The 25399-nt window shown below is 36.8% G+C and overlaps 1 protein-coding gene across 9 annotated transcripts in view; it reads left to right on the top strand.

Annotated features, from left to right (window-relative positions):
• LOC105477512 (zona pellucida like domain containing 1) overlaps positions 1-25399 on the top strand; it is a 310970-nt gene that overhangs the window by 115936 nt on the left and 169635 nt on the right. For 5 of the 9 annotated variants that reach the window (XR_984737.2, XM_071092501.1, XM_071092498.1 and 2 more), the window contains 3 exons: positions 5371-5464; positions 9405-9541; positions 14131-14277. The exons of 1 other annotated variant lie outside the window; for it this stretch is intronic. The gene's annotated coding sequence lies outside the window, so the exon portion shown is untranslated. The remainder of the gene's footprint in view (positions 1-5370; positions 5465-9404; positions 9542-14130; positions 14278-25399) is intronic. 3 more of the 9 variants (XM_071092503.1, XM_071092502.1, XM_071092499.1) reach the window with 2 other exon arrangements.

Here is a 25399-nt window from a genome sequence, read left to right as displayed (position 1 = left end):
TAAAAATAAAAAAAATTAGCCGGGCCTGGTGGCGGATGCCTGTAGTCCCAGCTACTCGGGAGGCTGAGGCAGGAGAATGGCGGGAACCTGGGAGGCGGAGCTTGCAGTGAGCCGAGATCACGCCACTGCACTCCAGCCCCGGTGACAGAGTGAGACTCCGTCTAAAACAAAAACAAAAACAAAGACAAAAAACTAGGTACTCTGATCACAAACCTGATTTTTGGTTCCTGTGAGGATGTTTTATTGTGTGGATAGTTGTCCAGTTCGGTGTTCTTGCAGGGAAAATGATGGGTGAAGGCTTATGTTTGGCCACCTTGGAAAATAGAGTTTTAAATGTGATATTTGACTCCTTCACCTTCTCAAGATCGATGTATCTTCCAATCTACTTTCTACTTTTCAAATTTCCATTTATCTTTTTTTTTAAAAAAAAATTAAAGCAAATTTTAGCAGGAAGTAATTTATAAAAATGGAGAAATTTATAACAAGTTGCCATTGTACATGAGAACTTCCTAAAGTTGAACTGAATTTCAGGTAAATACAATTCCTTAAGAAGGTGGTTAACATTTCAGGCCCTCTTTGATCAATAATTTGTTCCTCTGTTATGCTCTGTAGTTATTGAAAACCAAGAGCAAATTTTCCTAATATACTAGCTATGATTTCAGAAAACTGTCAGTCTCATCATGTTTTTATTATGAGAAGGGATCCTAATTGCAACAGAATTTTTGAAAGAAATAGACAGGAGCCATATGGAACTTTATCTATTTTCTGCCAAGAAATTGTCTTCTCATTCAAAAGCTACAGACATCTAAGATACATAGAGGAATTTAATCCTTTATGTACAATGATGCATTTGCTTGAGCGACATTGATTGGAAGTATAGAATGAGATTTGTATTTATTTTTTATTTTTTTTTATTTTTTGAAACGGGATCTCGCTCTGTCGCCCAGGCTGGAGTGCAGTGGTGCTATCTCCGCTCACTGCAAGCTCCGCCCCCCGGGTTCACACCATTCTCCTGCCTCAGCCTCCGGAGTAGCTGGGACTACAGGCCCCCACCGCCATGCCCGGGTAATTTTGTTTTACATTTTCAGTAGAGAGGGGGTTTCACCATGTTAACCAGGATGGTCTCGATTTCCTAACCTCGTGATCCGCCCACCTGGGCCTCCCAAAGTGCTGGGATTACAGGCGTGAGCCACCGCGCCCGGCTGAGATTTTTATTTTTAAGAAATTATTTAAAGATCATGGTTGTGAATTGAGTTATCCCAACTGGATTTTTCTGATCATTGGATTACTAATTTACTTTTATCAAGCTTTAGATTGCCATTCATAAGCACACTTCAAGTTGGCCTTTTAATTGTCAACTTTTACAAGATTTTGTGTGCATCCGTGTGGGTGGGGTTGCTTAAACTGGAAAAAGTAGAAGATAATTTATCCTTTGAAAGGTATTTGAAACATTCATGGTTAAGAGTAATAACTTGGTTCCAGTAAGTTATGTTTTTCCAAAATCACAACATGAAACTGAATATTAGAATTAAATAAATCTAAGAATATTATTAAATTTCATATGCCAACTTGTGATATGAAAATTATAGATTGCAGAACAGAAGGAAAAATGGGTAGCAGCTCCATGTAAGATGGTAGTGTTCAGTAGTGTAATAAGACCAGGGAGGAAGGAAACTCTGGGAAGGAGGCTGGGGTTTCGCTCTGAGGAAGATGCATCTTCTCTTGTTAAAAAATTCAGGCTGCAAAGAATACACTGAACAACTCACCATCTTTCTCAGAAACAGAACTGGCTAGGTGTGGTTTGACATATTTCATATTTGTCTGTTAATTTGTGGCTGTGTCTTTATTTCATTGTGATATAATACACCTCCAGAAAAATACACCTATCATAATTGCTCACAATGGTAAGGCTTGGAGGTTGTTGTATGGAGGGAGCAGGGGCCCATGGAGAAGTGACAGAAGGTCTTAACCTGGGTTGAAAAGTGTGAACTTTCAAGAAGTAGAAGCAGATGACTTTCAAATGCATAGTAGAGGATAAAGAAACACCACTTTAATTTTTTAGGGTGGTCTATATATTTTGTTTGGAAGCTTAAATTCTCGGTCATCACCTGGTAGTGTCCATCCCTGCTGCTGTGGCCCCTCTTACTGTTACTCTGACTTTCACAGGTCTTTGGGAACTGATCACTCATTGTTGATGGTATTTTTCTTCTCTATAGCAGTCTTTGCTTTTCTTCCCGTCATCAAACAGATTAAGGAAGAACACTCTCCTCATCTGTCTTACAATTCTTTATTTAGAGATTAATAAAGGGTTTCATTTCTTGTTTCATATAAAGTCCTTTGTGTTAAAACTCTTTTATTTCTCTCTTTCAGTTTCTCACAGTCCCTCCAGAGTATGTAGTTTGACATAAGATAACTTGAGCAATACTTACAAGTCAGCACTGCAAATCATCTCCTGCAGCATTCAATTGCAAATGACCCTAAATGACACGGAACACCAAATGGTAGGCTCTCTTACCTCAGAATGAGTTCCTGGATCATTAATTAGAACTTTCAGGAATGAATATGAGATTAGCTATCCATGTTGCCCTAGGATAGACATTCCAGTATACTAATAGAAAAACAAAATGGTAGAAGTAATTCAAAGATAGGTTTGCTGTGCTGCTTTTTTTTCCCCCAAATAAAATTCTCCTTTTCTCCCTCTTTCCAAATTAGCATATATGTGAATGAATGTGTGCGTTTGTATGGATGACTTATACATCCTGATGTAGAACTTCATAGGAATGAATTTCAGTGAGGTTTTGTAACACAGAAGACCACATCAAAGAAACGGAAACACCCTTTAACTGTTGACTGGCTTTCATCACTTATTATGTGAGAAAGGAAATGTCAGCAGCTTAAAAGAAGTTCTAAGATCAGTGTATTTGAGCCTTTCTAATTTTAAAATTTGTTATAAAAACCCATCAAAAACATGCATTGGAAACAAATAGATTGATACTTTTCAGGGTGCTGGAGAAATTTATTTGTTTTCCCTGAGTGCAAAAGGTAGAGAAGTATAATCTTACTTTGGAGAGACGCCATGCTGGTTATCAGTGTACATGTTAGTTGTGTGCAGTTATTGCTTTTCAGGAACTACTCCTCTGACTTTCACGGAGACAAAGACTGTGCTACAACCATGCATTCACAGAGCCATGGTGAAATAATTGGTGAGGCAAAGGTAGTAAATAATCCAATTGTTGGGGTCATTCAGACCTAAATAGACTTTCTGTTGAAGTGACCTGAAGTTGCCCTAATTATTTCTCTGTTCCAGGTGTATAGATCCTGTCTTAGAAATGTAGTGGGAGGTTAACGTGTCAGGCTGCGACTTTATTCTCTCCCTGGAATAACCAAGAATGTTCTAGAAAATCAATTTGCCCTCACCAGGAGGACTCCACTGACGTACAGAATCATTGTCTACTGGGAAAAAGTTCCTTTGCAGATGGATATGGCTTCATTTCTGTTTCGTTAGCAGTACTTCAGAGAAGATGATGGATAAACTTAGTTATTTGTTGCTTTTCTTATGAAAGATTTTACCCATTTCTTTTCAATGTAGAAGAATATGGGAACCTGAAGGTGATTGCCGAGATTTGTCATTTTCAGTAGTTCAGGGATCTCCCTGAGAGAAACTGAAGGCATCTGCTTTCAATACTCATGTCTGTAAAGCCACCACAGAGAGGGAAATGTATGAACCTTTGGACTCCAGACACTGCTGCATTTGAAAAGAATTGTTGCTATGAATATTGGAATATTTTCCTTCTGTTCACTGCTTATGACTTATATGTAGGGCAGAAGATTGGGGGTTGCATATTACAATTGGGGGTTGTAATATTACAGGCATATTACACCCACTCACAAATTCTGAGTTCAAAAATGTTGTGTTTAAAAATTAGCCTCCTTGATTAGATTAATATGCAGAATTGTTAGGTGTTGTAAAACAACATGCAAATTATGTCCACATGATTAATGTGAAATGAAAAATCTAACCAAATATCTTGTTCACACACACTTTCCCCAAATTAGAGCATATATACTTCCATTTTTGTAAAATAATTTACCTTAAAGCAATTTTAAGAAAAAATTGATCTGTTTCTCTACTTTGCCTTTCAAATCTGCCTCATAAGTAATGGAATTTTAAAACATGTGACAGTGTTATTAAAAAACGAAATGAAATAAAATGGCATAAAATAAAAAAAAAATACCCAAACTTTCCTTTCCTTTTAGTAAGCAGTATTTGTGACGGAAGTTGCCTGGGAGTGAGTCTCCAGAGACCAGTACTGTGGGGTGGAGGAGAAGTCATTTAACCCTCCTTGGCCTTTGTTTCCTCACCTATAAAATTAGGGCACTAGAGAAATGATGTCTGTGATTTCCATCAGTTCCCTCCCTCTAGCTTTAAACACTATAATTTGCTTTTCTCTGCTATGCATATGCCACTGTCTAACATTCCCTTGGGAATGATACTTCCAGCATCGTTTTCAAATAGTATTCAAGAGAGAGAAAACTCCAAGACAGCAGATCCAGTATTTTCAAATTTTAAGGCTCAACTGAGAAGAAAAGTGTTCATCCAGAAAAGGATATAAATTCCACTTGACTTACATCGTAGCCCTTTCCACACACCTCCATTATGGAAGAGGTTGACATTAAAAAGATTTTCCCATCTTTAATGGCTGTGACTAAGAGTCTTGATTGTACAATATTTTGGCTTGCACTCCATAGTTCCCTCAATGTCCCCATCTATGTCCATGGGTAGCTCTCTAAGTACAGCAGCTGTGCCATCTGTTTCAAATATTATTTCAGCCCTCACTGTTTTGGGATAAATTTCATAAAGTGTATTGCATACACACACATTTAATTGAACAAACGAGAAGCCTTTCCAGTTTAAAAAAGCTTCCTAAATGACAAGAAGTGTCCAATTTCCATTCAAATGGTTACTTTGGGGCTTTTAAATGTGTGAATTCATCTAACAGAGGCTGGTGGTGTGTTTTGAGGCAGATGGCTTGATTTTGTGAAGAAAAAAATTAAATGGAATTTACTATCAATCTTATTTTTTTTTGGCAAAAGACTGACATAATAAAGATGTGTGTATTACTGAGAATGCTTTTTAATAATGATTCTACCTTATGTTTTCCCCCAAGAATATGGTTAACTGACTAGGAAAATCTATTTAGAGATTTTATGTTTATCCATAATGATCAGCTTAGAGAAAAAAAAAAAAAACAAAAGCTGCCCACAAACAGAATTGCTGAAATACAAAAGGAAAATAATGCTCTACAACTTTCTAAAGGAGTCCAAGAAGAAAGGAATGCTAAAGTTTATTTTGTTTCTCCTGTTAAATAGTTGTGAAGCCAACTGAAGATTTTTAAGGGAAGGAGAAGAGATTTCACGTCTGGTGAGAATGTCCTTAGAGGAATATCTTCGGTGGGCATGACAGGTATTGTGTCCAAGGCACTTTTTATATTTAAGACCAGACGTTTTAAAAATGTGTCGCTGGAATTATTCATAGCCACTAATGGTGTGTACTCTCAAATTTAGACTCATGTGAGCACATGTCAAAATTATGTCAAAAATTCTATGCTGTAAGGATCTTTATTTTCCCATTTGTAGTTTACAGAACTGACTGAGCTCCTTGTTAGTTCTTGATTAGTTAAAACACAGTATATGTCTCATACTTCTTGAATATGGTGCTTAAGCCTAAGCCAATCGGCTCATAGCTTCATGTGGCAGCAGTTACAGATGATTCCCAACTTTTGCTTCAACTTACAATTTTTCCACTTTATGATGGTGCTTTTAGCTGTGTACATTAATGATGAATACTTATACAACATTTTTTTTCATTTTTAATACAGTATTCAAAAAATTGCATATTTAATATTTTATTAGAAAATAGGCTTTGTATTACATTATTTTGCCCAACTATAGGCTAATGTAAGTGTTCTGAGCATGTTTAAGGTAGGTTAGGCTAAGCTATGATGTTCAGTAGGTCAACTGTATTAAATGCATTTTTGACTTACAATATTTTCAACATTTAATTGTTTTATCTGGATATAACATCATCATAAGTTCAGGAGCATCTGTATTGGTTTAGAGGTAAGCATATGACCTAAGTTGTCCCAAACAGTATAAAAGAAAGAGCAGTTCTTTGATTGCTGGAGAAAACTCGTTTTTTCTCTCCCAGTGGACATGAACAGGAAAACATTTAGCCTCTTTTTGACACTGAGAACTTACTGGAAACATAAGGGGAACCAAGTTTAGAATAAAATAAAGAGTGTGAATAGCAGGATGAAAAGTAGAAAGAACCTGTGGCTTTGATGACATAGTTGAGCCTTTAGGTTCACTGCCCGGCAGTCCATTATGCTTCAGAGTCTCTCTTATGTCGTCAATACTTACTGTTAGAACACTTCTTATTGTTCCTACCGTTTGAGTCAGGTATTTTGATACTTGCAGCTAAAAGCATTCCAACAGGTACACTCGAGGATGTGGCTTAGGGTGAGGATGTGACTCAGGGTGAGGCAGGCTCAGACATGTACAACATGAGACCTCTCAATCAAGGGTGTTGGGTCTTCTCCCTTTTTTGACACATGTATTAATTTTGACATGAAGGACATTGGCTGGAAGAAAATAACGCTACAAATAATTATTAAATTAAGGTGGGTATTGGAGGCTATGCAGTGGAGCCTAAAGCTTTCATGTATTTTGAGATTGACTGAAGGTGGCTATTTTCTCACTAAACCAGTGGTTCTTAAAGTATAATCCCCAAACAGTCCTGACTTCTGGTTTCTTCTTACAAATGTAAATAACTTAGAGATGTCTCACCTGTCCTCACCACAAGAGAAAACGTAGCTCAATAACTCTTCTTAGTCTATCAGGGAATTGAGGTGACAGGGTAAATTGCTGTTTAGGAAGCTGAAGAGACAGGCAAATACGAGAATCACAGCTTACCAGAAACACAAAAAACTGGAGCTAGTAATGGGTAGGAGCATTTGAGTGTTTCTTAAAGGTAACTGAAAAATTGCTGAAGCTGAGTGTGGACAAGCTTGAGAGTTAAAAACTCCTGGAGCCCAGTCTCAGGAGGACCTGGACCTGTCACGCTTTTGTGAGATTTATTTGTGGGATCCTGTCTTAGTCTGTTCAGGCTACTATGACAAAAATACCAGGCTGGGTAATTTATAAACAATATATATTTATTGCTTACAATTCTGGAGGCTGGGATATCCAAGATTAAGTCTCTAGCAGATTTGGCATTTCGTGAAGGCCCCATTTCTCATGGATAGTCTCTCTTGCAGTGTCCTCACATGGCAGGAGGGGCAAACAGGCTTTCCCAAATCTCTTTTATAATGTATTCAGTCTCCTGACCTAATCACCTCCCAAAAGCCCCAATTCTTAAGAGAATCAATTTAGGGGTTAGATTTTAGCACATGAATTTTGGGGGTACACTCACATTCATATAGTAGCAGATTCCTACCAGATTCTTTTAGTGAAGATTGGAGAAAAATCCCCTTGTGGTTTTGGCAGGGCAACAGTAACCATTTTGAAATAAGCCCAGTGTGTTCTTTATATCAAAGTCCTGCCCTGCAGGAAAACTAGCTTACTAGAGCCTTATCTTATGTAGAGGAAGTGCAATTTGACAACCGAATCCTCTGTACCCTTTCTGCCTCAAGTAAGGGAGAAAAAAAGTCTAAGAAAGACTTCTGAAGGTCGCAGTCTGAGGACTCAGGCCCATAAGAAATGGCAATTTAATCATAATATTATAGAATGCTTCCCAGTACCATCACACTACACCAATAGGGCTCCTACATAATAACAGTGAGTTACAACTTGGAGCACTGAAAGACAAAAACTGTATCCAAGAATGAATTTCTAGGGAAACCTAAAGACAACATGGGAGACAAAAACAAGGTGGCCAGTGGTGATTGAAGCCTCCGACGCCTGTAGCTGTACCACACATTAAATTCAGCCTAACTGCTAGGCAGATAAACATATAACCTCACACTAAAGGCCTATTTACTTCAGTTCCTATTATTCAATAAATCATGTCGTTTTCAACAAAAAATTATAACACATGTCAAAAGGCAAGAAAAAAACGCAGTGTGAAAAATCAAGGTAAGCACCAAAAGCAGACTCAGATGTAGCAGACATTTTGAAATTATTGAGTATAGTCCCAGGATAAGCAGTACCTCCATCTCTTGGGAATCTGTTAGAAATGCAAATTTTTGGATCTCATCCTAAACCTATTGAATGAGAAACTGAGGGTGGGGACCAGCAGTCTGTGTTTTAACAAGCCTCCAGGTGACTGTGTTTGAAGATCACTATATTAAGCAGATATAAAATTTGTAATTTCTTCTTTTTCCTTACTTAGATTTCTCAGAAATAGTATGGTAATAAGGTGATTCAAAATGTAAAAGACTTCCTGAAAACATTGTTATAATTGTGACTTTTAGTTTTGTCCACCAACTTCATTGCTAATGAATAGTTTCACATGAGCACATGTGGTATGGAGTACCTGAGTGTTTGCGTCAGACTTACCGTTTGACTTGGGAACTTTATCATCATTGTCAACCTTGCAGACAGTGTTTAATTCCAGACTTACAGCTCATAGATCTCCCATCCAGGAGGTTAAAATAATTTCCCAGAGAGGGTTTCCAGGCCCGAGGGCCCTACAGATTTTTTCTACATTGGTTTTTACGAAGGGAATTTGGGAAAAGGGAGATCTTCACATAGGTCCTTTAAAGGCAGACTGTGTTATTACCTCGCTCTCTCAGTTTACTCAGTCAGTGCTCACTTGCCATCTGGCCTGATCATAGTTATGTAGCTACCAGAGAGTCAGTTATTAAGCCTAATTATGATTGCTTTGAACTCCTCTGAGACTCTGATGTCATAGGTCTCTTTTTAGGCTTTTGAGCACAGTTTTCTGTCTTAGGTTGGTGTTGCTCATACACTGGCTGCCTCTCTCCTCTTGGTGCTTGATATTCAGTGACGATAAATGTTTTTTATCAAGCCCAAGAAGAACCATAGCTTGCTATTACTTGCAGAGGCCTCTTAATTTCACATTGGAAAAGCTGAAGTCTGGGGTGGGGAGTGTGTGATAATTTGCTTCATTTATTCATTTGCTCAAAAATACTTAATGAGTACCTGCTGTGTGTCAGGCAGGAATCACAGAAACATGATTAGAATAAAGGAATAGTTAATTCCTACGCCAGTACTGCTTTTATAAATGTATTTGAATAAAAACAAAATGAAAGAAACTAAATCAGTGGAAGTAATACAAATAAATAGGGAAGGAAAAAAGAAAAACAACAAAGCGAAAAGGCCACTTGGGAGCTAAGTGCCCTCTTGATGACTAAGCACATATGTTTACTTTTCTGTCCTTAAAGTTCCACCAGGGAGAAAAGTAAGCATAACACTAAAGCAGCACTAGGAAATGTGGAAGAGTGATACCAGCAGAAGCAAAACATTTCTGGATGATATAAAGCAGATGGGATTAGTCTGAGGAAATAACCAAATAGAACTGGTAAGTACAGTTAATACAAATGAAAGAGAGTAGCGATGGAAGAAGAAAGGAGTTTGTTCAATTTTAAACAGAAGTTTGAAAAGTTTGGAGTTTTTTGGAAAAGCCCAGGGATCATAATTATGAGGAGGTAAGGAAGATACTCAACTTTGTGGCATTTGATGGGAAGGCTAATGAACCTCGGGTGTTTCAAGCACCTGGAAAGGGCATTTCCACCCAGATCCAACAGAACTGGCATGAACAGTTTGAAAGGTAATAAAGGAGCAGATGGATTCTGCCACTGGGGATAGGCAAGGGATATTTAAAGTGACTACTGGGGTTATAAAAAGTGGAATGGTGCTCTTGGGTAATGTAAGCTGCCAACAGGGCTAGACTTTCTCACCTTCTAATGGAAAACTCCCGTCCACTACATGACTGCATTTTTGTGTCCCCCAGAATTCGTAGGTTGAAGCTCGAAATCTCAATGGGATAGTATTATGAGATGGGGCCTCTGGAGGTAATTAGGTTACGAAGGTGGAACCCTAATGACAGGATTAGTGCCTCATAGGAAGAGACATGAGAAAACTTGCTTCCTCTATCTTTGCTCTCTGCCATGTGAAGACACCTCAAGAAGATGGCCTTCTGCAAACCAGGAAGCAGGCCCTCACCAGACACTGGACCTGCCAGCACCTTGATCATGAACTTCCTAGCCTACAGAACTGTGAGAAATAAATATCTGTTGTTTAAGCCTTGCATCTATGGTAATTTGTTACAGCAGCCTGAATGGACTAAGATACCACCTAGCTCACTAACTATAGTGATGGCTTCTATAATTTGTAATCATATTCATTATCAAAAAAGCTGTAACTTTCACACTAGCCACCTGTAAATATAAATGAACTACTTATAAATATAAATGAACAACTAAGAATTTCCATATATTGAAGAAAAAAAGCATAAAAATGAACCACCAAAGTAAACAAACTGAAGTTAACTCTTGAAACAATTGAATTACTGGTGAAATATAGAAAAACTTACTGAAACAATTTAATTTGTATCTTAAGAGATATTTGAAGGACACTGCATTCACGTAGTTAGAATAGGCCACTAAGAAAAAGTGAAAAAAAAAAAAGGAAATTTCATAGAAATTAAAATAAACATATATTTACTGAAGCGAATATAACAGAGCAATTGATGTGGAATGTAAAGTTCTTAATTTCCAAAAGTGTTTTTCATCTAGATGAACAAGACTAGTCATGTTGGACTGATTTTTGTTCAGAAAAGGGCCACTTGAATGGGTACCTTAACCCACTGTCCAGGTGAAAGAAGATAATAAGGACGATGTTGGCTAACGAAAGATGCCTTTAATCTGATTTTGAAATGCTGAGTTGGTTACTGGTGAGGAGATGGGAATATTTGCATGGGATAATGTTATGAGATGGGGAAAGAGTTTTCTATGAAGGTCAATGTTTTCCCTTTTAAGGTCCAATGTTGTTAGCACCTCTCTCACCGATCAAGTTTATGAAAAGTCCAGTGGCTTAGTAGACAAAGACTGGAGCAAATTCTTTGAATTCTTGTGAAATTAGGGAGAGAAAGGACTACCTCAAGAAGGAGATGCCAACTTAGTTATGTGTCAGCTAGACAGCAATTGAAAAATACAAAAGGTGTGGCTAAATTCATACTCCTTAACTGCTGAGGTATATTACACTAATTGACTAAATATCAACAATAAAGATCAGAGCAGAAATAGAGGCTAGAAAAACAAAAGCTCAATGAAACCAAGAGCTGGATTTTTGAAAAGATAAACAAAATCTACAACCTGTTAGCCAGACTAAAGGAAAAAAGATAAGACTCAAGTTTAATTATAAATGAAAGAGAAGACCTCAAAACTGATAGCATAAAAATACAAAGTATCATTAGAGACTACTACGAGCAATTATAGGCCATCAAACTGGGTATCTAAAAGAAATGGGATCAATTTCTAGAAACATACAATCTGCCAAAACTGAATCATAAAAAAAAGAAAATCTGAACAGACCCATAATGAGTAAAGAGATTGAAACTGTAATAAAAAACCTCTCAACAAAGAAAAACCCAGGATCTGATGGCTTCATTCACGAATTCTACTAAACACTGAAAGAATTAATGCCAATCCTTCTCAGACTTTTCCAGGCAATGAAAGAGGAGAAAACACTTCCAAACTCATTTTACGAGGCCAGCATTACGCTGTTACCAAAGCCAAATAAGAAACTACAAGAAAACAAAACTTCAGGACAATAAGAAAATCCTGAATATTAGAATGGTTGTGGTTGAACACCAAATCAGTGTTACGGAAGATCGAGCCAAGAGGTTATCTTGGAATGTAGTGCAATAATCTGTCGATGATTTCATCTGTCGACGAAAATTGTCCAAGAAACTTGGAAGGAATGATGTCATTCAGTATATGAGGATTAGATATTTACAAAGTATGTAAAATGTTTAGAAATTCTAAAATCTTCCTAAAAAAACTTGTATAAGGAGAAGCTAGAGAGAATAGGAGGAATGACATAATCCAAGTAATAATAGAATAATATCTTTTTTTCAAACTGAGAGAAGGTACTGGGGTTTGTTTTTTTTTAATTTAAAAGAATTAGAATGCAGAGCAGCAATATTGCACCAAGGGACCTACGAATACCAGGGAAGAATTTAGGAAGTCGAAGGAGAAAGAAAAAGTCTTACAATTTTCTAGAGAGTAAAAATACATTATCTGAAAAGGAAGAAAAATCAGAATGACGTTGGCGTTTTCTAACGCCAAATGCCAGAAAATATGTAGCCATATCTACAAAATCCTGAGGGATTTGAATCTTGGATTCTTCATTAGGCAAGCTGTTATTCAAGAGAAAAGGAAAAATAAAGACAATTTTAAAGATGGAAAGTTGAACATCTTTGAAAAAATTAAAATTTCTCTAGGTTGTTCTTTAGCAAAATGTAAGAGGAAACCAGAAAAGAAGACACGGGGTATCATGAGTAAAATACCAAATACGACTTATCAATAAGTCTAAGTTGTCATGAATTATTTGAAGAAACGATGTGTGAGTTTCATGCAGTTGTTAACTAAGAGTCCTAACATAAAAGAAGCACAGAAGCATAATAAAAGAGTTACTTGTAGTATTAATGTAAGTCGTTGAGAGGTTTCTTGTAATAAAAACTTACTAAGTATAAGCACATATCTAAAGGTGATGTATGTTAGAAACAGAAGCCAAGAAAAAACTATTATGAATTCAGAATCAAGCTGAAAAGAGAATTGATTGCATAATAAATTAAAAACTTATTAACCAACACTCCAAGATTATATGATGAGACAGTACATTATTATTAATTACCAATATTATTTGAGGACTTACTACATGACAGATATGCTGCTAAATGGATATTAACATTGTCTCCAATTATAGATGAGAAAACTGAGGACAGAAAAATTAAGTAATTTGCCCAGAGTCATCAGATAGAAGGGAGCAAAGACAGACAATCTAACTTCAATCGTGCTCTAAATCACTACTCTAATATTATATCCTCAGCCTCTTATTGGAATATAGATTGTTCAAAAATGAATCCATAATAAAGAGAAACTAACACTATGTCTTATACAGTCTGCAGGTATTTGTCCAGCATGTGTCAGATATATTTATTAAACCCTGTATACTCTGGAATATCAGTAACCTAGTATCACAAAATTCTGTGTAATAAACTGCCTCAAAACTTGGTGGTTTGAAACAACTATCATTTGTTCTCATGGATCTGTGGGTCACCTGAGAGGTTTTGTGCTAGGCTTTTTTACCTGGAGTGGGTTCCCCCAGTTCCATGTGTCTCTCATCCTCATGTTAGGACCAACAGGCTAACCAGGGCATGAGCTTTCACAGCATGACAAAGTCACAAAAGAGCACACCCAAACATACAGGTGCTTTTCAAGCCTTGGTCTCATCACACCTGTTAACATTCCACTGGTTAATCCACATAGCTGGGGAGGAACTGGAAAGTCATATGGCAAATAATCTAAATACAAGGAGGGATAATAAATTAAGGTCATTAAGGCTTTACAAAATCATCAATCTGCTTCTTTTGTAGTTGTGTTGGATGAAATAACATATTATTAGTCATGTGTTCAAAGAAAACTTTTCTTAACCAAAATGATCCTTTAAGGAGAGGATGGTGGGATCTTCCTTGCAGCCAAGTATTGAGACCACTGTCTGTGCAGCAACTGAGAAAGAAAAGTTAGGACAATCAAAAAGATTAAAAGATTTAAGGCAAATATATCCGTATCTATATTTAGCAGGAAGGAAGGTGGTGCATGCACAAATGTGAGTGAACATGCTTTTTCTGATTCTAGGTAGGGGTTTCAGAAGTGTAGTGGGAAGAGCCCTTAATAAAATAGTCTGGAGATTAGCTTTTTGCCCTAGGTCTGCCACTAGTAAAAGACAAAACTTTTCTGAGTGGCCATTTTCTTATCATTAAAGTTGGTCCAGAGGATCTATGGGATTCTTCTAAGTCCTAAAACTTTAAGAAAGATATTTTAAAAAATGAAATATGATGTTGGTAAAAATTGGAAGTTACTGAAATGTGTTTTATAAAATTAGGAGCAGCAGTTGATTTATAAGAAGCAGTAACAGCAAAGGCAGAGCAAGATGGCTGAATAGACGCCCCCAGCAATTGACCCCTGACAGAAACACCAAACTGAAAAACTATCCACACAAAAAAGCACCTTCATGAGAACCAAAAATCAGGTGAGTGATCATAATAACTGATTTTAACATCATATCAAGAAAAAAATACACTGAAGAAGGTAGGAAAGACAGCCTTGAATTGCTGATGCTACCCCTCCCCATTCCCTGGATGTGGACATGTGGCATGGAGACAGAATCTGTGTGATTTGGGAAAGAAGAGCACATAGATTGTGGAACTTTGCATTGGAACTCAGTGATGCCCTGTTATAGTGGGAAGCAATACAGGACAGAATTCAGTCAGCACCTACAGAGGGAGCATTTAGACCAACTCTAGCCAGAGTCAAATCGTCCACCTAGTAGTTGGTACATGAGTTCTGGCAATCCCTGCCACTGTGGGCTAAAGGGTAGTGAGGTCCTAAATAAAAGGCAATCTTGGAAGACAATCTAGACCATAAGGACTTGAAAGGCAAACTTGAAAGACAATCTAGATCATATGAACTGCAATTCCTGGGCAAGTCCTGGTGCTGTGCTGGGCCCAGAGTCAGTGGACTTGGAAGGCATGTGACATAGTGAGATACTGGCTGATGCAACCAAGGAAGTACTTGTGACAGCTCTCCCTCAGTCCCAGGCTGCAGTGAAGCTTATAGCTTCAGGAGAGACTCCTTCCCATGGCTTGAGGAGAGGAGAGGGAAGAGTAAAGTGGGCTTTGTCTTGCAACTTGAATACTGCTCAGTCACAGCAAGAGAGGGCACCAGGCAGAGTCCTGAGGCCCCCATTCCAGGCCCTAGCTCCTGGATGACATTTCTAAACACATTTTGTGTCAGAAGGGAACCAATTGCCTTGAAAGGAAGGACACAGTTCTGGAAGTATCCATTACCTGCGTAAAGAGACCTCAGACTCTGAATAATCAGTAGTGGTCCAGGCAGTACTTGCAGTGGGACTTAAGTGTGACTCAGAGCTGTGCTGTTTCAGGTGTGACCCCAGTGAATTCTCAACTATGGTAACAATGTGAAGAGACTCGTTCTGCTTGCGAAAAGATAAGGAAGAACAATGGGAACAATGCCTTGCAGCTTGGTTACCAGCTCAGTTGCAATGGAGCAGAAGACCAAGCAGGCTTTTCCAGTTCCCAATTCAAGACCGTGGCTCCTGGATGACTTCTTTGGCCCTATCTTGGGCCAGGAGGTTCCATTGCCCTGAAGAGAGAGACCCATGCCTGGCAGCATTCACCACAAGCCGATTGAAGAGCCTTGGGCCTTGAGTGAATATTGGCAGTAGCCAAGCAGTACTTGCTACGGCCTGGGATTGTGGTGGCCACAAGGAGAAACTCCTATGCTTAAATCTTAAAATATGTTAGTGGCATGACATTTAAAGTGGAAAGGGGAGGGAAGAGTGGGAAAGACTTTGTCTTGAGCTTGGGTACCAACTCAATTATAATAGAATAGAGCACCAGGTAGATCCCAAAAGTTACTAAATCCAGGCCCTGTCTCCTGGACGGCATCTCCAAACCTTCTCAGGGCTGGGGGACCATGCTGCTTTGAAAGGAAGGACCCAAGCCTGCCTGGATTTTCACCTACTGATTGTAGAGCTTTAGGACTTTGAATGGACATGGAAAATAGGCAGGGACTGGACACTGTGGGCCTTGAGTGAGACCCAGTGCTGTGCTGGCATTTAGTCTGAGCAAGCACAGTTCCAGTGGTAATGGCCAAAGGAGTGCTCATGTCACCATCTTCCAGTTCCAGGCAGCTCAGCACAGAGACTACATTTGTTTGAGAGAAAGTAAGGAAAGAACAAGAGTCTATGGTCATCCAGGGAATTCTGGCTCTTACCCAAGACCACACAGGTGGTACCTCTTTGAGTTTTTAAGATCCATGCCATTACTGGGCTTGGGGTGTCCTGTGAAGCTGGTATGACTGCAGTAAGCATACCCAAATCACAACGTCCAAGTACCTTTAAATGCCTGGAAAGCCTTCCCAAGAAGAAAAGGTACAAACAAGCCCACACTGTGACAAATAAAATGAGTGCCTAACTCTTCAATGCCCAGACACCAATGAACATCCACAAGCGTCAAGAACATCCAAGAAAACATGACTTCACCAAACAAACTAAATAAGGCACCAGCGACCAATCCTAAAGAGACGAAGATATATAACCTTTCAAACAGAGAATTCAAAATAACTATTTTGTAGAAGCTCAATGAAATCCAACATAACACAGAGCGGGGGAATTCTAATCCTATCAGATAAATTTAACGAAGAGATTGAAATAATTAAAAATAATCAAGTGGAAGTTCTAGACCTGAAAAATTCAATTGACATACTGAAGAATGCATCAGAGTCTCTTAACAGCAGAATTCATCAATCAGTAGAATCAATGAGCTTAAAAATTATTTGAAAATACAGTAAAAAGAGACAAAACTGGAAAGATTAAAAAAGAAGACTGCAGCATGCCTGCAAGAGATAGAAAATAGTCTCAAAAAGGCAAATCTAAGAGTTACCAGCCTAAAAGAAGAAGCAGGGAGAGATATTTGGGTAGAAAGTGTATTCAAAGTAATAATAATAGAGAACATTCCAAACCTACAGAAAAATATTGATATCCAAGTACAAGAACATTATAGACCACCAAGCAGATTTAACCCAAAGAAAACTACCTCAAGGCATTTAATAATCGAACTCCCAAAGTCCAGGATAAATAAAGAATCCTAAAAGCAGCATGATAAAAGGAACCAATCACATACAGTGGAGCTCCAATACATCTGGCAGCAGACTTCTCAGTGGAAACTTTACAGACCAGGAGACAGGTGAAGTTTACAATGAGAAACTTTAAATATGTCTCTGGCATGACATACTTAAAGTTCTGAAGGAAAAAAAGATGTATCCTATAATAGTAAATGCAGTAAAAATGTCCTTCAAATATGAAGGCTTAACAAAGACTTTCCCAGAAAAACAAAAAACAGAGGAATTTTATGAACACCAGGCCTGTTCTACAAGAAATGCTAAAATGAATTTCTCAGTGTGAAATAAGAAACCATCTAAAGGTGCAAAACTCATTGGTAATAGTAAGTACACAGAAAAGCACAGAATATTATAATACTCTCATTGAGGTGTGCCAATTATTGATTTTTTTAGTGGAAAGGTTAAATGAGGAAATGACCAAAAATAATAACTAAAACAATGTTTACATACATAGAGAGTACAATAAGATATAAATACAAACAATAAAAAGTTAAAAAGAGGGGGGAAGAAGTTTAAGTGTTGAGTCTTTATTAGTTTTCCGTTTACTTTTTTATAAAATCAGTGTTAAGTTGTTATCAGTTTAAAATAATGGATTATAAGATATTATTTGCAAGCATCACAGTAACTACAAGTTAACAAATACATGACAGATGTGAAAAAAATGAAAATAAAAAACAGGAAATTAAAACATACCACCAGAGAAAATCAACATCACTAGAAGGAAGACAAAAAGGAAGAAAGAAGAGAAGACCATATAACAGCCAGAAAAAAAAAAATAAGAAAATGGCAGAAGTAAGTCCTTCCTTATCATTAATAATATTGAATGTAAATGAGCTAAACTTTCCAATCAAAAGACACAGAATGGCTACATGGATAAAAAACAAGACCCAATGATCTGTTGCCTAGAAGAAACATGCTTCACCTGTAAAGGCACACATAGACTAAAGTAAAGGGATGGAAAAAGATGTAATGGAAACCAAAGAAGAGTATAAGTAGCTATACTTATATCAGACAAAATAGATTTTAATACAAAAATTGTAAAAAGGGGCAAATAAAATTATTATTTAATGATAAAGGGGTCAGTTCAGCAAGAGGATATAATAATTTTAAATATATATGCATCCAACACTGCAGTACTCAGAGATGTAAATATTTACTAGAGCCAAAGAGAGAGATAGACCCCAATATGGTAATAGCTGGAAACCATTAACACCCCATATTCAGCTTTAGGCAGATCATCAAGACATAAAATTAACAAAGAAACATTGGACTTAATCTGCACAATAGAACAAATGGACCTAATAGATATTTACAGAACATTTTATCCAATGGCTTCAGAATACACATTCCTCTCAGCATATGGGTCATTCTCAAAGATAGATCATAGTTAGGCCACAAAATAAACCTGAGAAAATTCAAAAAATTGAAATCATATACAGTATCTTCTTTGAACCACAGTGGGATAGAGCTAGAAATCAATAACAGAGGAATATTGGAAATTGGACAAACAAATGGAATTAAGCAATATGTTCCTGAATGACCAGTGAGTCAATGAAGAAAGAAGGAAGGAAACTAAAAAATTTCATGAAACAAATGAAAATGAAAACACTGCATACCAAAACCTATGGAATACAGCAAAATCAGTACTAAGAGGAAATTTTATAGCAGTAAGCATCTACATCAAAAATTAGAAAAACATCAAATAAAAAACCTAATGGTGCATCTTAAAAAACTAGAGGAGCAAGAGCAAACCAAATGCAAAATTAGTAGAAGAAATGGAATAGTAAAGATCAGAGAAGAAATAAATGAAATTGAAAGGAAGAAAACACTACAAAAGATCAATAAAAAAGCTGTTTTTAAAAGGGTAAACAAAACTGACAAACTTCTAGCTAAATTAGCCAAGAAAAAAGAGAGAAGACCCAGATAAATAAAATCAGAGAGAAAGAAGGAGATATCACAGCCAATACCAAAGAAATACAAAATATCATTAAAGGTTACATGAGCAAATATATACCAATAAATTGGAAAACCTTGAAATGGTATATTCCCAGACACATACAGCTTTCCAAGACTGAACCATGAAGAAATTCAAAACCAGAACAGATCAGTAACAAGTAATAAGATTGAAGCTATAATAAAAACTCTTTCAGTAACAAAAAAGTTCAGGACCTGTTGGGTTCACTGCTGAATTTTACCAAAGATTTCAAGAAGAACTAATACCGATCCTACACGAACTATTCTGAAAAACTGAGGAGGAGGGAATACTTCCAAACTCATTCTATGAGGTCAATATTACTCTAATATCAAAACTAGAAAAAGACAAGTCAAAAAATAAAACTGCAGGCCAATATATCTGATGAACATTGATGCAAAAATCCTCAACAAAATACTAGCAAACCAAATTCAACAACACATTGAAAAGATCATTCATCAAGACCACATGTGATTCATCCCAGGGATGCAAGGATGGTTATGGTTCAACGTACACAAATTAGTCAATATGATATATCAATAGAATGAAAGACAAAAACAATATGATCATTTCAATCAAGGCTGAAAAAGCGTTTGATAAAATTCAACATCCATTCACAATAAAAGCCCTAAGAAAACTGGGTATAGGTGGAACATACCTCAACACGATATAAACCATATACAACAGACTCACAGCTTGTATCACACTAAATGGGGAAAAACTGAAAGCCTTTTAAGATCTGGAACATGACAAGGATGCTCACTTTCATCACTGTTATTCAACATAGTACTGGAAGTTCTAGCTAGAGCAATCGGACAAGAGAAAGAAAGAGCATCCAAGTTGTAAAAGAATAATTCAAATTATCCTTGTTTCCAGATGATATTATCTAGTGTTTGAAAAAACCTAAAGACTCCAACAAGAAACTTAGAACCAATAAACAAATTCAGTTATACTGTGGGATACCAATCAACATGCAAAAATCAATACCATTTCTATATGCCAACAGCAAACAATCTGAAAAAAATTAAGAAATTAATCCCATTCAAAGTAGTTACAAATAAAATACAATATCTAAGAATAGACTACCACAGAAGTGAAAGATCTCTACAATAAAAGTATAAAACAGGCCGGACGTGGTGGCTCACACCTGTAATCCCAGCACTTTAGGAGGCAGAGGCGGGTGGATCACGAGGTTAGGAGATCAAGACCATCCTGGCTAACACGGTGAAAGCTCATCTCTACTAAAAATACAAAAAATTAGCCGGGTGTGGTGGTGGACACCTGTAGTCCCAGCTACTCGGGAGGCTGAGGCAGAAGAATGGCATGAACCTGGGAGGTAGAGCTTGCAGTGAGCTGAGATCGTGCCACTGCACTCCAACCTGGGTGACAGAGCCAGACTCCGTCACAAAAAAAAAAAAAAAGTGTAAAACGTTGATGCAAGAAATTGGAGAACACCCAAAAACTGGAAAGATATTTGATGTTCATGGATTGGAAGAATCAATATTATGGTATCCGTTCTACCCAAAGCCATCTACAAATTCAATGCAATCCCTATCAATATAGCAATGATATCCTTAACAGAAATAGAAACATATCTTAAAATTTACATGGAATTACGAAGGACTCAGAACAGGCAGTGTTATCCTGAGCAAAAAGAACAAAACAGGAGGAATCACATTACCTGACTTCACATTATATTACATAGTTATTGTATCCAAAACAGCATGGTACTGGTATAAAAACAGACACATAGAACAATAAATCAGAATAGAGAACCCAGATATCAATTTATACATCTGCAGTGAATTCATTTTTGTCAAAAGTGCCAAGAACATATACTTGCAAAAAACCAGTCTCTTCAATAAACAGTGATGGGAAAACTGGATATCCATATGCCGAAGAATAAAACTAGACCTCGATCACTTGCCATATACAAAAATAAAATCAAAATGGATTAAAAACTTAAATATAAGACATCCAACTATGAAACTACTAAAACTTGTTGGAGAAACTCTCCAGGACATTAGACTGGGCAAATATTTCTTGAGTAATATCGCACAAGCACAAGCAACCACAGCGAAAATGAACAGATGGGATCACATTAAGTTAAAAAGCTTCTGGACAGCAAAGGAGACAGTCAACCATATGAAGAGAAAGCACATATAATAGGAGAAAATATTTGGAAACTACTCATCTGACCAAAAATTAATAACCAGAATATATAAGGAGCTCAAACAACCCTATAGAAAAAAATCTAATAATCTAATTTAGAAAGGGAGAAAAGATATTAATAGCGATTTCTCGAAAGAAGAAACACAAATGGCAATCAGATCTATGAAAAGGTGCTTGACATGACTGATCATCAGAGAAATGCAAATGAATACTACAATGAGATATTATCTTACCCCAGGTAATATAGCTTATATCCAAAAGATAGGCAACAACAAATGCTGACGAGGATGTGGAGAAAAGAGAACCTTCATACATTGTAGGTGGGAATGTTATTTAGTACAGCCACCACGGAGAACACTATGCAGGTTTCTCAAAAAACAAAAAAAGCTACCATATAATCCAGCAATACCACTGTTAGATATATGTCCCAAAGAAAGGAAATCAGTATATTGAAGAGATGGAACTAGATGTCATTATGTTAAGTGAAATATGCCAGGCACAGACAAATCTTCACATGTTCTCACTTATCTGTGGGAGCTGAAGAAGGTAAAACAATTGACCTCATGGAGATAGAGTGTAGAATGACGGTTACCAGAGCCTGGGAAGTGTTTTGGATGGTCGGGTTGGGGGAGTGGGTTGTGGGGATAATTAATGGGTACAAAAATATAGTTAGATAGATTAAATAAGATTTAGTGTTTGATTGCACAACATGGTGACTGCAGTCAACAATAATTTATTGTACATTTAAAATAACTAAAAGTATAATTGGATGGTTGGAGCAGAAAGAGTAAATGCTTGAGGTGATGGATAGCCTATTTATCCTAATGTAATTATGAGGTATTATATGACTGTATCAAAACATGCCATGTACCCTATGTGTGTGTGTGTGTGTGTGTATGTGTATATATATATATATACCCTCTCTATAGGGCACATGAGATATATAAAAATTACATATATATATATATATATACACACACATACCTACTATGTACACACAAAAACTAACAATAAAAAATAAACAATAACATGTTATCTAAAATGATTAATTATAATTGAGCAATTACTACTGATATAAGGATGGATAGATTTTTTGCATAAAATTGTAAAGCTCATTTCAAATTGGTATTCCTTTTTGAACAAAAAGGGAGCAGCAAGGTATTCTAAATTTTTTAGGAAACCAGTACTAGATGAATCATGAGTAGAAAAGCCTAAAGATTATAGAAGTAACATTGAGTTACAAGTCATTGACGAGTCTCTGATGCAAAGCGATATACTAAGGACAATAATTAGTATAGAGGCTTTACCTTAACATGTGTTCTTTCCAGTTGACACTGTGTCCCATGTACTTCCTTTATTGTATTAGGGCAGCATATCGTTACCATTTGTTGTATCAACTCAAAAGGCTAGGGCCATGTTCCAAACATCTCCACCTTCCTTTAAAAAGCAGTTATAAATCTAAAATCCACTAATGTACATGTATATACATTATAGATTAGGTTAACATTCACAAAATGACTTGCTTCACCAACTAGGAGTAGCAATATATCATATCTCTTTTATTTTGCTAATTAATCATTCAAACAACAGGAGTTTCCTATTAGCAGGAAGTCTAACATCTCCCGATGGAGTGCTTTTTTTCCTGGTCATTCCAGATTGTTCAGCTGGCTTTCTCAGACCAAAAGCTAGCAGTCATATTTCCAAGGTAATTGCAAATTTGTGTTAATCTTCTACTTATAGTTTCCCATTGCCATATGACGCCATTATTGAAGGTTGGTTCTGTCCAGTTCCATAAATGTTCACCAGTTTGTGGTGACGCCTTTCTAGTCTAAGTTCCTACGTTGGGTTCCCTGCACTCTTGGGTTAATGTAGAGGGTGCCTGGTTAAGATTCTGAGTTCTGTAGTCCTGTGAACTGAATTTGAATATTGCCTTTGCTTCTTTTTAGCTGTGTGACTTAAGTCAAGTTATTGAACTTTCTGAGCCTCAGTTTCCTCCTCTATAAAATGAAGATAATAATAGAATTTATCTGATAGTGGTGTTGTGAAAATTAAATGACACAACACGTATCAAGCAAATTGCCTGGCACCTCCAAGATTTGCAGGAAATGTGTGCTCTTACTATCACTGTGACTGCTATTATTACTATTAGTGATGCAGTAATCCTTTCCTGGAGAATAGCAACATTTCAAGTTTGCTGTAGTGCAGAGCTTAGTGTCTCTAGTATTTTTCTATAGGAAAGAAACTGGGGTCTCTATGCAAATTAGTCTACCTTGAACCCATGGCTCTCTGTACCACAACAATTGACGTCCTGTTTGTACATTTCTCCAAGAAAAATGGGAAAGTTTATGGTCGGCAACTCATGGATAATTAAATTTGAGTGGTCAATACATATAATCTTACTAGTACTTAGGAAAACACAAATTAGATAAAAACGAGATCATTTTCTATACCCAACTCATCAACAAAAATAAATTTCTGATAATATCAATCTGTAGAGTTGTGGCGCAAAGGCAAACTTCATATGTTGTAGGTGAGATGTTAAGTCATTAAAACCATTTCGGTTCACACTGTCTCTAAGTTTTAGGGAAAGGAAAAATAAATGTGATTTATTCATAAAATAGAACATTACACGGTACTAAAAGGAAGTGTGTGTGTATCTATCAACTTAGATACATTTGAAAAGCATAATGTTGAGTAAAAAAAAGCAAATTGCTAAAGGATGTATAGCGTATACCATTTACATACACTCACAAAACACTCAAATAAGTATACATATATATGTGATAAAATATTAAAACACACAGCCTAACATTATATACCAATATGAGGATGTCAGTTACTTCTGGGAAATGAGGGGGGCAGAAAGGAGGAACAGAGTGTTGGTGCAGTGGCTCATGCCTGTAATCCCAGCACTTTGGGAGGCCGTGGAGGGCTGATTGCTTGAGGTTAGGAGTTCGAGATCAGCCTGGCCAACATGGCAAAACCCCATCTCTACTAAAAATACAACAATTCGCTGGGTGTGATGGTGGGTGCCAGTAATCTCAGCCCCTCGTAGGCTGAGGCAGGAAAATCTCCTGAACCCGAGAGGCAAGGGTTCAGTGAGCCAAGATCACACCACTGCACCCTAGCTTGGGCAACAGAGTGAAACTCCATTTCAAAAAAAAGGAAAGGAAAAAACAGAGAACAGAGGGGGGTTATAGCTCTGTATATAACATTTTATTTCCTTTAAAAATTTATGACTACATTGTAACATGTAGTTTGTTACATATGTGTGATGTTGGTAACATCTGTTACATATATGTGACGGGTTCATAGGTATATATAAAATCAATTTTTGTTTCTGTAAACATCAATTATTTAATAATTTGACATAAAATAAAGACAATTAGAAGGAAAAATAGCTCTTTTAGCCTTCGAGATAATTGGAAAACACTTGGGGAAGAATAAAATTAGATTACTATTTCATATCATATATCAAAGAATTCCCTATGGGGTTTAAATTTTAAATAAAAAGAAAGTAGAGCAGAAGATAATGTAGGCGATTATTTGTCTGATCTTAATAGGAAAAGTTTAAGCATATAGACAAAAGATATTTAGACAAAAGAAAAAAAATACAGTTTTTCTACATAAAACTTAATGCTTTGCTATGTCCAAAATCTATAAACAAAATATAAATGATGAGCTATTTAAATTGGCATTGTTAACATGTAAAGGATTTGTAGAAACAATAGATATAAAAGTATTCCATGAGAAAAATATGATTATGACAAGAACAATTTTCAAAGGGATAAATAACAATGACCAAAGTGTCAATGTGTTCAGCAACATGGTTATCAACTTTATGCCTCTCAGCTCCAAATTAACCCTCAGTACCTGCTCCAATATAATGGACTGGAATCTTTTTTTTCTTTTGAACTTTTAGATTTAAGGGGTACATGTGAAAGTTTGTTCCATAGGAAAATTGTAGATACTGGGGCTTGTTTTACAGATGGTTTTGTCACCTAGGTAATCAGCATAACACCCAATGGGTAGTTTTTCAATCCTCACCCTCCTCCCACCCTCCACTTCCAAGCAGGCCCTGGTATTTATTGTTCCCTTCCTTGTGTCCATGTGTACTCAGTGTTTAGCTCCCACTTATAAGTGGGAACAGGTAGCGTTTGGTTTCCTGTTCCTGCATTAATTCAGTTAGGATAATAGCCTCCATCCATGTTGTTACAAAGGAAAAACTATGCATCTGATGAAGGTCTAATATCCAGAACCTGTAAGAAACATAAATCAACAACAACATAAATCAAAAACAAACAAT

This window comes from Macaca nemestrina, chromosome 2 (assembly GCF_043159975.1).
Source record: "Macaca nemestrina isolate mMacNem1 chromosome 2, mMacNem.hap1, whole genome shotgun sequence".
Classification (NCBI taxonomy): domain Eukaryota; kingdom Metazoa; phylum Chordata; class Mammalia; order Primates; family Cercopithecidae; genus Macaca; species Macaca nemestrina.
This window is presented reverse-complemented; position numbering and strand designations above follow the sequence as displayed.